The sequence below is a fragment of the Symsagittifera roscoffensis genome, chromosome 8, assembly GCF_963678635.1.
Source record: "Symsagittifera roscoffensis chromosome 8, txSymRosc1.1, whole genome shotgun sequence".
In the NCBI taxonomy this organism is placed as follows: Eukaryota; Metazoa; Xenacoelomorpha; order Acoela; family Convolutidae; genus Symsagittifera; species Symsagittifera roscoffensis.
In genome coordinates, this window is record NC_087069.1 from 12,708,461 (window position 1) to 12,721,123 (window position 12,663).

Sequence of the window (12,663 nt, forward strand, 5' to 3'; positions counted from 1 at the left end):
CACCATCATATAAATTGAATATATAGAAAAATGCTTATCATAGAGACTTCATACACTTTTTTGTACGTATGAAATTGTATCAAAGAAATTATGACAAGAAATTTTTTGTAAATGAATTATTATGATAAAAAGTTTTGGTCAACCCGGGAGGTTTATCGGTGAAAGAGAATTTTTTTTCGGGGAAAGTCACGTAATATAACAACAAACGGAAAACTTCTAATCAGAAAATATTAATGGGTAAATGATTTTTGCTGGTGAATTTTTGAAATACGTTATCTAAGGAACAAGGTTTTTTGTGCTGAAAAACTATCTTTGAAGTATGCATCTAAGAAACTCGTGAATAAGGGTATTTTAGTTACCGCATTTATAGGAAGTTCTGAGATAGAGGACATTTTCTAGGATTTGATCGACTTTGGTAAACTGAAGTTTTCTGCTTCTATAAATATCAAAACAGCTTTTGAACCAGGGGCGGATCTAGAATTTTTTCGAGTGGGAGCCGGATTTTCGAGGAAGAAGGGTGGACCCCAGTTTGAGCAAACTTTCTGCGCCGCAGGCAAAAACAGGCCAAAAAGGCGTTTTTGGGATCTTTTTGAAAATTTTTGACCAAAAAATTGCGTTTTCCGGCGTCCGCTCCTCCCTCAAAGTTAGTAGAACTACATTTGGAACTACACTTAACTACATTTGGTACTGAAGTAACTCTTAAAAGTGAAAAATTTAAATTCATTCATTTGATTTGTGTTTTGTAACTTTTGTAAGTTTAGCACTGCTTTCAAAGAAGATACTACTTGACGACAACTTTAAATTTTCTTCATTATTTTGGAGCTATGAGTTTTTCCATTGCACTTCATATCAAAATCTTTGTGGTGGCTTATTCAAAAGTAGAAAAAAGAGGCTCCAAAGTGGCTTGTTTGACTCACCGAAGAAAACAAATGCTAGCTTTTGTGTTTGGACTCAACGTAATGTTTTACATCGTTTTCTTTTTACCTTTTGCGTTTGCTGCTCTCGTCAAGGACTTGAAGACGTTCGAGTATGAGACCGATGTTGTAGAATGTAAGTTCAACATATTTTTTTTGTGCTGAAAACATATCACTCTCATTTCATTTTAGCCGCAGGTTTGTTCAAATGAAGTTGTGAACACTTTTAAAGATACCACACCGGTTTTAGCTCGTGACAAAAAGCGTGTTATACAATTTCAAGCTCTTTTTCCTTCCCCCTCCGCCCACCAGCAAAATTTTACAAGTATTATTTTTGACCACATGGTCAAATTGTTATGAAAATTGACACACAGACTGATCGGGCCACGGCAAACAAATTTGGTCTCCATAATCAACCTCGTAAAACGTTTCGGTACACTAAAAAGTTGGAGCTCGAGTGAGGTGGGGGGAAAAGGAAAAAGAGCCCATTCCGGACGAGAAAAAAAAAGATTAGGTGATTCTAAATTTTATGATTTATGAAAACCCAAAAACAACGAATCGACAAAACAACAAAATTTTTGAAAGCAAAAAAGCAAAGTAACATTTTTTGGGCCGAAGTAATTTTTTGAAATAAATTTGATATCAAGAACAAAAATTGCTCAAAAAACAAGAAGCCAAAATCTTTTATTCAAGTTTTGGAAGTAAATGTGATAAAACTTATGAATTCGGACAGTAGAAGCGAGAAAAATTGTCAAATCAACTCATGAAAACCATCAATGTAATTTTTTTTAAAAAGCACCAAATTTATGCATAAAAATAGAGAAAATTAAGAAAATCAACAAACAAAATCAGACTAAGTGCAAAAAACGTACAAGCATCCTGAATTCATTGGTTAACACCAGATTCGAAACCGAACAAGACTGCTCGTATCAGGGCAAAACCCTGATTTTTCCGGCTGCCTTCTAAAAGTTATGGAGCCGTAACAATGTGAAAAAATTAAAATTAATAAAAATAAACTGAATTTTTTTTAACTTGAGTTTTTTTGTGAAAATTATCCCCCCACACGCTTTATAATATACAATTTTCGCTCCTAGTAACAAATCGATTGTCGCAAATAAGCTTTCTTCAACCAAATAAGAACGATTTCTAAGACGGATTAACTCTCCGCTTACGCGTTAATTGTCATTTCTAGAATTAAAACTTGTCGCACGGTTCTGTTCAAAAAAATTTACAAAAAACTGGAAATTTCCACTCAGCACGATTTTCATTTCATTGCAAAAAAATCCCAGTTTACTGATTTGTTCATAGTCTTTTGAGATCAAACCTGGGCAAAAAACAACTGAAAATTAAACATAATCTTGCTGAATAAAATAAGGTGTTAAAATCTTTCAAAAAACATTTAAAATTTTTTGTAAATAGTATGCATGAAATCTATTTTCAAGAGTATGAAATCTGTATGTTAAGTGTACACAGTCTCTTTACTATCTGTAAATAATATTTTTAAAGTCTGTATAAAATCGGTATACAACCTTATTATAGTATGTATAAAAAATGTTATATGATCACAAGTTTTTATGTGTTTTGATAATAGTTAAAAGCGAAGAAAAGAGGAAACAATGCTAAAATAATTGGTTCAAAAACTATAAAAAAAGTTATAATGTGTAAAAAATTTAAATGAATTATACGTGTTAAACTATATAGTATCATTTTTGGTCATCTTGTCACATGGGAGCCAGCATGAATTTGACCCTCTGCCGATCTAGAGGGTCCCCCCTTTGTACTACTTTGAGATATTCATTTTTGGCTGATGCACCCTAAATTTTTGTACAGGCGTCTTCGGCGCCAAAAGATACTTATTTTGAGGGAGGAGCGCGCGCCGAAAACTTTTCGATTTTTTTTTGAAAGTCCGCCCCCGCTCGAGAAAATCCTAGATCCGCGCCTGGGAGCAAGCATTATCATTCAATCACTTGCAGAAGCTAGACTAGAAGATAGCAGATTAACAGTTTGTAAATCTTCTTCATTTTTATTTTAACAAAAATATTTTTCCAATTCTTTGAGGAAAAAAAGTGGCACTTAAAGATTTTTTCAATTATACAAACCTACCAAAGCAGATCAACAAAAAATGGTTGAAATTATGTGAGTCGAAAAGAATGAGAACAATTAAAACCCAATAGTTGTTAGTTAAACCATCATTTTTCTCCGCAGGAAATTATTTATGCTGTTTTCGGCTTGACTTCTCTGGCAATTAATCCTCACAGGTGCATATACTTTAAAAAACCTAAAACATGACTTTTTGACTCTTTCTCCCCCCCCCCCGCCACCTCACGTAACAGTTTTTTTTTCAGTTTTGTAATCATCAGTAACAAGGCGTTTTGAAAAATTAGTTATGCAGATTGAATATTTTAGTCAGGGCATAATTTTTGGAAAAAGAGCCGATTTTTCTAATTCTAACTAACTGTATATGCCATTTCGTTTTAGATAATCCTTTAGTGTTGGGTTTATTATACTACACATCGGACGGAGCAAAATCTCCCAGTAGAAAAATGGCATTCGGATTGATTGAGAGAACCCAGCTGAGAAAGAGCGATCAGTTGTACCTATAGTTGAAAACAGTTGAAAATGTTTTTTTTTCTCAAACTTCGGTGAGCTGATCGAATTTTGATTTTACGGGCTGCAGTCCAGCTGGTGCGAGCCCTTGCATGGTGAAAACTAATTGTCAAAAATGGCGAAAGTTCATTGAGCCCGTAAGATCAATAAACGCGTAAGGGAACTTGATTGCATAACAACAGTGATCAATGCAGTCGCGCTAACGTGTGGCGAGCTTGGCAAAAGCAATATAGTACTATTTACGAAATTTAGTTAGAGCAGGTTAGGCGAAGCTGCGACGCGTGAAAAAACCTCCCATCGTCCACCTAAACCGTCGGCTACAAGAAAAAGTTTTCATGTTCTTGCGTTTTTAGAACCGTTTATCTTTCTTTTCGGTTGCTGAATTGTATTTTTTTTTCAACTTACGAACTCAAAAATTGATTATTCAGAAAAGCAAAATGTCAATAATGAAGAATAAAAAGAACTGCGTACTCGGTTTTGCTGATTAATCATTCAAAAATGAGAGACAGTCATAAAAATTGTGCTCAAAGTCAATGATTCCGATCTTCTTCAGAAATTAAAAACTAATTACCAATTGTTTTGAAGCACAAAGAGCAGATATGACGAACGATCGTAATTACTTTTAAAAATTACGACCTTATTTTTGACCTTAAAAATCAAAAATTTACATGAATTTAGGCTCTTATGAATTCAAAAAAAATTAAAAAATAGGTTCAGGGGCGGATTTAGGGGGGGGGGGGGGGCGGACGGTCTCCTCCCCTCAGGGATTCGAACCCCTGCCAACCCAAAAGGTCCCCCCTTTGGTACTTTTTAAGAAATCCATTTTTGGCCGACCGACCCTAAAATTTTTTTTTCTAAAGGCGCATTTGGCGCCAAGATATACTAAATTTGAGGGGGAGCGCGCGCCAAAAAAACGCGTTTTTTTTTGTCAAAATTTTCCAAAAAGTGCCCAAAAATGGCTTTTTTGACCTGTTTTTCAATCAATCTGATCGACCTAAAAAAACTAGAAAATTTTTCGAAAATCCGCCCCCAATAGAAAATCCTATATCCGCTCCTGAATAGGTTCAATTTATCATTCATTGACTTTAATCAATACTATAATCATATCCAAAATTTTTACTTGAAAAACTGAATGCCATTAAAGCAACCCTACCGTACTCGGCAATACAATATGATGATGATGTCGAAATATGGAAATCGATGAAAAGATCTGAAATTGGATATAAATTCTTCAGAATTCTCTCCCTGCTGTATGGACCTTTGTATTATGTTTCTTTGATTTTGATTCTGACTCATTTCAAAACAGCCGCTCAAATTATACGCGATTGGTTCAAAGGAAAAATACTTGGAGTTATTGACAAATCTGTGAAGCTCTTGGGACTATCAAATTAAAAACACGAACTCTTAAAAAAGAAGTGGTCACAAAATTTTAGCTGAAAATGAAAGCTACAGCTGAAAAAAAAAACGAATTTTCTTAAAATATCTAACACATAGTGATACTTTGGGCTCTTGAGGAAAAATAAAACTCTTTTGCGACCATCATTTTTTGCCCTAACGCGCATCGAGCGCCCATGGACCAAAATCGATTGCATTGTCATTTGATAAACAGAGTTTATTAAACTACAAAATAACTGATTATAATCCCTGAATAATGGAAAATATTGTTCCTTGTTATTCCATTATAATCAGTTATACTGGAGCTTTCTGCGAGTTTATTGCTTAAATTCAGAGTTTTTTGATTAAATCTTGAAAGGTTATCGATGAAGTTTTTTTCAAATTTGTTTAATTTCTTGTTTATTTCTGCGGTTGTATTGCGTTTCATAATTTTCGAATTTCCTGCATTTCACTTTATATACTCTATTTTCTCTTATTTCTATATTTTTCTTTTATCTCTTTTTAATTCATGGTAGCTTACCATTTTATTTTTTGTTTTTTACCTCGGTTTTCATTCTCCCACCACCAAATCCCCCTAATAATCCAGGGCGGGCGGTCGGATTCAGGAAGGGGAGCCGTGGAGAAGTGTTTACGTCTCCGCCTCTCAATCGGAAGGTCGGATGTTCGAGGCCCACCATGATTCGTGCTTGTTGCTTGAGGGTGAGGCACAACAGCGGTATGTTGGTTCGTATGTTGGCCCTATCCCTCGTGGATAAATGGTCTTAACTTAAAAATAACTTAAAATGCGAGAAATAGATTATTATAGATTATAATGGTTTTTTTCCTTGAAATTAATTGAATATAAGGGCAACATCATCGCTTGCCTGGTCAGAATTTTACATCTCAATTGGAATATAATGTTTCGTCTCGCAAAACTATTCAATCAATCAAAAACCATGGGCACTCGGTGCGAGATTCTTAGTAGGAAAATATTCAAATTTATATTAGAGACGATCATAACATAAGTAGAAAAAGTTATTTCTGCGTTGCGTTCCTGCGCTCATTAACGACAAAAAGAAATTTAGTCACAAAACAAAAGCTCGCCACTAATCCATATTGTTTGAACTGTCATGAACTGAAAAAAAATCGAAAATTTTGTTTTAGGGCCGGGCTAAATTTGAGCAATCATTGATTTTTTGCCGAAACATAATTCTCGTAAGAATTTTGACAAAAGCTAATTTGTGACCTTTTTGCTCTTCAAATTCTAATCTTCAACAATTCAACCTAATTCAATGGAACTCAAAGCAACGAAGGGGGCTTATTACTAACGCGTTCACCTGTTCTGAAAATTTTTAGAATCATGATATATTAAAAGTTCGAAAGTTTTGTATCTACCTCCCAAGTTTTTATAGCACACTGTACAAAAGTTTTGTCCGAGATTAAATTTTTAAAGATTTAGTTCACTGTTTTCCAGATCGTTTTTCTACTAAATTATTATGAAACGTGCAGAAAAACCAAATTCTGTTTATTTCTATTTCATGAATTGTTTCAATCCCGGCTAGAATTTCTGATCAGATATTTCAAGTTTTTTCAAGAGATTAACTGAAATGATAAATTGAACTGATTGAAACCGTTGTTTAACAAAATTTTGTCCAGAATTGTTTAGTTTTTATTTAATTGACTCTGTTAATTTCAAATTTATGCCTTTCCAAACAGTTTTTAAGAAAAAATGATCATGGCAAAATTGTAATATGTAGCTTAACTCAAAGAATTGCTTCTGAAAGTATCAAATGAAGCAAAATCGCGATCGATAAAACATTTCCATATGGAAACAAAGTCTCAAAACGATTAATTTTTTTGACACACTAATTTTCACCGATAGTGCATTTGATTTTTGCGTTTTTTTTAACAAAAAAAACTTCATTTAAACTAAGAGTGTTTTGAATTCTTGAATTTAGTAGCTTGAGCGTTTTGTTTTAAATTTTAAACCTTCAATTTTTTATCCGAATTTTTGTTCATTCAAAAGTGTAAAATAAACTATTTAATGATAAGTTTTTGTAATATGAGCTATTTGTAACAAAAGCTATTCAAAAATATTTAATTTCAAAACTCAGAATTGATTCAAGGTTTACAATTGCGCTTGTTTTCCACTTCTTACAGACAAAAAGGATTATTATTTGATGCCAATGATGTTTCATGTTGTCTCAAAACTATGTTGTTTTCCTCAAACACTTTTTTAAATTTGAAAGCTCTAAAAAATTATTGTGCACATGAAAAAAGTAAATGCATAAAACCAACAGTAAACCCATTATAATTGTTTTGAAATTATAGAGAAAAACGCTCAAAACTATAAAAATATAAGATTGTCAAAATTATACTGCCTAACGATTTAGAACGAATTCAATGATTTTGTCAGACAAGTTGTTTAGCAAAGAAAAGTCAATGTTTCCGAATTGAAAGTTTTCTCTTGTTCGATGTATCAATGTTGAGGGCTAAGGTATAAGCAAAAAAATCAGATTATCAAAAAAAATTTGTTGGTAATAAAATGTTAGCGATATGGGAACCTAAATTTGTGTTAAGATATCAATTTTAGTGATATCATACTTATAAAGAAAAATTGGACAGAAAAGACTTTTTTTTGAATTAATCTACTTTTTTTAAGAGTAACCCCATTTGGAAAAAAATAGGCGTAGTCGACATGAATCTACATAATTGATCTTTTTTAAAAGTTTCCAACGGATAGGTGCCAATTTGGAGTGCGCTACAGGATTTAAACACTAATCTCATCTTGACTTGAAGTGGCGATGTTTAATTGTCACCTAAGATAATTCTTGTTCACCAATTTTGAATCAGTTTTTTATATTGTTTCATCTTCTTCAGTGTAGTTTAAGAGCAAAATGACGTTTTGATATGCTTTATTTTACACGATAACCCTTTTTCATACGTCAAAAAAAGCCAACTGACGATTGCAAAAAAATCAATGCCCACAAGTAAACATAAAAAAGCAGACAGGCTGTTCAAAAAGTTTTTCCATTTTCATGAAAACTAGGTGCCCTTAAAGCTCTTCTAGTTTATGATTTACTTTTTTTTGACAAAATTGACCCTATTTGAGAAAGCTGGATCAAAATTTTGGTGTTCGATTGTGAAGTTTCCCTTTCTTTTAGCAAAGGAATTGAACTGAACTGAGATCTAAGTCAAACCGTGAACAAGTAAACTCGAGCCTGAACAATTATCAATACTTAAAAATCACCAGTATCTACGCTAATGGACAAAATGAAGCGCAAATTCAGGGGTTTTTATCTCTGCAACGCTTGCTTGCTTTCATTGTCCATTTGGAGCACATTTTCTTCGAAATCCAGAAAAAATTTCCTAGACCTAAAGCAAATGGTCAAAGCTACCCTCGATGAAACAATCAATATTTGGTAAATATGTCCTGCCAATGTAATCCGGGTCTGAAAATACCAATTTTCCTCATCTGCAATAAATTTTGCATCGTAGTGAAGTCTTTTACGAATAAGCGGAGTAAAAAAGTTTTTCATGCGACGTAAAACATTTTCAGCGAGAAAAAGGAAATAATCAGTGCGAGATTTTTTTTGAAATTAAGGACGTGAAAAACTAGAAATTCATAACTTAAGTTTTTTGATGTGATACTGCGCTTTTTAAAGCACTTGATTCAGCTTTTTTACATTCAAAAATTCCCAGAAAAATCACGTTTTAGAGATGCATCGTAAATAGGGAAAAAAAGAATTGCTTCCTGGAAAGACATCCTGCACAAAAACGCTTTATTCTTGTCATACTACTTAACAAAACACAACAAACCTTTCCCAACCGCCTAAAATTCTCTCACATGCGAAGAGTTAAAACAACACAAAAGAAGATATAAAGGCGCTTTGATAGTAATTTTGACATAAATTTTTGTCCGATCAAACTTTTTCTGAAGGCGGCTGTGGCGCTATGTAAAACCAAGTTTCAGTCGGGAAGCGCCCCCCCCCCTGTCAATTCTGGCTACCAAAGTTTTCCACAGGGTCCCCCTTGGTATAACTTTCCGACATCCATTATTGCCTACCAACCTCCGGCGCAAAAATAAAAATTTTGAGTTGGGAGCGCGCGCCGAAAAAACGCGATTATTTGGTCAAATTTTTCCAAAAGTTCCTAAGAACGCCTTTTTTTAGCCTGTTTTTTGAAAAGTTTGCCTGCGGCGCAGAAAATGTTCGACAAAATACATTTTTTATAGTATTTTCGGAGAGCTCGGAAAGTCAAATTGATCGACCTAAAAAAATGGTCCGCAAAATTTTCAAATTGTTTCGAAATCCCCCCTTGGAAAAATACAATTTTTTTTGGCAAAACTTTTCAACAAGCGCTAGAAAATTTTAATTTTTTTTAGCTTGTGTTTACATCAAAATTTGCAAAGCTGCGAAGAAAATATTTCTTTACATTTTTAGGAACATTCAGAGAACCGATTTGGTATACCGAAAAAACGCATAATTTTCCATTTTTCATAGTTCAATGTCGCCCTTCCATGCCCCTCCCACTCTCATGAAAGTTATATATCTGTCAATGGCAGAGATCAATGCAGTTCTCAATTCCAAAAAAAGGAGTGTCAAAACATATTTCATATTTTATAAATTGCTCATTCGATTTCTGATTTCAAACACTTTTCAGCTCTTTAAATTACAGTCGTTCTTTATAAACAATATATAATCTAATTTGGGTTTTCGACCCCTGTTTAGTTTGTTTGCCAACAATTTAAACTTCTCGGTTATCCGGTCGATCATGCATACCGGCTGCACTCCACACTTGCACATCACCAATACGAGTATGCCCTCCTGCTGCTTCGACTCCAACGAGGTCCCCACCCACTGGCCCAGCCCCAACTGCTTCCCCTACTTGGGTTCCAGTAATTGTATGTACCCCAATGGTAAGTAGGGTAAACTGGATAATATGGATCGTATCCAGTCCATCCTAGCCCAGTATAATACACGTGGGGGCGGGAATAGTAAGTATAACGAGAGTATGATAACACTCTAGATGGTAAAATTATGAAAAGTATCGAAAGAGCGATAGTAATTAACTTGAATATTTTCATTTTGGTTTGTTAGTTTGATAGTTTGTTAGTTTTAAGTGTATTTGTTAGTTTTTTAGGCACTGGTTTAATAATTTTTGCTGAAAAAGAGTGATGGGGTTAGACTTTTGAGAAAATTTTTTGGCGACTGCAAAATTGAGCGGTAGAGCTTTTTCTGCATTTTAGCGAAACAATCTTATCAGATGAAACTCATGCAGAACAGTCAATACATACGACCTTGAGACACAATTTTGTCTGGAGAAGCGTTTTATTTTTGTCCAAAATTGTCAACCGTCCTTCTTTTGTCCTTGTTAACTACTTTCGTTTAGTGTGTTTTTGCGTAAGTTTCATAACTCAAATGACTCCCAAAATGGAATTGTTTTGAACAAATAAAAAAGGCTAATGAAATGTAATAGACAGGTTGTAAGCCAATCAGAAACAAGAAACAAATATTTTGCACCTTTTTTTCGTATCTTGACTCTGATTGGCTTAGAACAAGTCTACTTTATGACACGTTTACTTTGTGACCGCGGTCCCCTTAAATTAGTAGCCGCTTTTATAGTAATTTGATTCAAAATTAGAAAGGTTCCAAATGCATAGCCACATATTTTAAGCATGGGGCTGGTGGCCCATGTGAACAATCTCCTCCCTGAATAGACCAAGTGAACAATCCCCCCTCAAAATTAAATGGCAAATTCAAACAGTAAGGCCTGCTGGAACTATGCTTAAATCTGGTTGGCTGAAAAAAAAAAAACTTTTAACCAGGGGTGTATTTAGGGGGAGGGGGGGTCGCGGGGGGAGGCGGACGCCCTCCTCCCCCCCCCCTCAGGGATTCGAACCCCTGCCAACCCAAAAGGTCCCCCCTTTGGTACTTTTTAAGAAATCCATTTTTGGCCGACCGACCCTAAAATTTTTCTAAAAAGAAAAAAGGTCGTCAAAATTTTCGAAAATTTTATGAAAATCCGCCCCCCCCCCCTCGAGAAAATCCTAGATTCGCCCCTGTATCTGTCAATGGCACAGATTAATGCAGTTATCAATTCCAAAAAAGAGTAACAAATTAAATTGCATATTTTATGAAATGCTCAACCGATTTCTGATTTCAAACATTTTTCAGCTCTATAAATTACAGTCGTTCTTTATAAACAAAATACAATCTCATTTGTGTTTTCGATCCCTGTTTAGTTTGTTCGCCAACAATTTGAGTTTCTCGGTTGTCCCGTTGATCATGCATCCCGGCTGCACTCCACACTTGCACATCACCAATATGAGTATGCCCTCCTGCTGCTTCGACTATAACGAGGTCCCCACCCCGACCAGCCCCAACTGCTTCCCCTACTTGGGTTCCAGTAATTGTATGTACCCCAATGGTAAGTAGGGTAAACTGGATAATATGGATCGTACCCAGTCCATCCAAGCCCAGTATAATACACGTGGGGTCGGGAATAGTAAGTGTAACGAGAGTATGATAACACTCTGGATGGTAAAATTATGAAAAGTATCGAAAGAGCGATAATTATTAACTTGAATATTTTCATTTTGTTTTGTTAGTTTGATAGTTTGTTAGTTATGAGTGTGTTTGTTAGTTTTTTAGGCACTGGTTTAATAATTTTTGCTGAAAAAGAGTGATGGGGTTAGACTTTTGAGAAAAATTTTTTGGCGACTGCAAAATTGAGCGGTAGAGCTTTTTCTGCATTTTAGCGAAACAATCAAATCAGATGAAACTCATGCAGAACAGTCAATACATACGACCTTGAGACACAATTTTGTCTGGAGAAGCGTTTTATTTTTGTCCAAAATTGTCAACCGTCCTTCTTTTGTCCTTGTTAACTACTTTCGTTTAGTGTGTTTTTGCGTAAGTTTCATAACTCAAATGACTCCCAAAACGGAATTGTTTTGAACAAATAAAAAAGGCTAATGAAATGTAATAGACAGGTTGTAAGCCAATCAGAAACAAGAAACAAATATTTTGCACCTTTTTTTCGTATCTTGACTCTGATTGGCTTAGAACAAGTCTACTTTATGACACGTTTACTCTGTGACCGCGGTCCCCTTAAATTAGTAGCCGCTTTTATAGTAATTTGATTCAAAATTAGAAAGGTTCCAAATGCATAGCCACATATTTTAAGCATGGGGCTGGTGGCCCATGTGAACAATCTCCTCCCTGAATAGACCAAGTGAACAATCCCCCCTCAAAATTAAATGGCAAATTCAAACAGTAAGGCCTGCTGGAACTATGCTTAAATCTGGTTGGCTGAAAAAAAAAAACTTTTAACCAGGGGTGTATTTAGGGGGAGGGGGGGTCGCGGGGGGAGGCGGACGCCCTCCTCCCCCCCCCCCCCCCCCCCTCAGGGATTCGACCTCCTGCCGACCCAAAGGGTCCCCCTTTGGTACTTTTTAAGAAATGCATTAACCCTAAATTTTTTCTAAAGGTGCCTTTCGTGCCAATATACTAGTTATGAGGGGGAGCGCGCGCCGAAAAAACTCAATTTTTTGGTTAAAATTTTTTTCAAAAGAGCCTAAAAACGCCTTTTTTGGACTATTTTTTTTTTCAAAATTTTGCCTGCGGCGCAGAAAAATTGGCCAAAATACGACTAAATTGAGCTTAGGGAGAGCTCGAAAAATCATTTCGACTTAAAAAAAAAGGTCGACAAAATTTTTGAAAATCCCCCCCCCCCCCCTCGAGAAAATCCTAGATCCGCCCCTGCT

At 35.1% G+C, this 12,663-nt stretch overlaps 1 long non-coding RNA gene across 1 annotated transcript; it reads left to right on the forward strand.

Moving 5' to 3' along the window:
• The first annotated feature begins 748 nt into the window (after positions 1 to 748).
• LOC134853400 (uncharacterized) lies at positions 749 to 4,866 on the forward strand. Its single transcript, XR_010164359.1, has 3 exons — positions 749 to 1,050; positions 3,393 to 3,449; positions 4,666 to 4,866. It is a non-coding gene; the product is annotated as an uncharacterized LOC134853400 (long non-coding RNA).
• Positions 4,867 to 12,663: the final 7,797 nt, after the last annotated feature.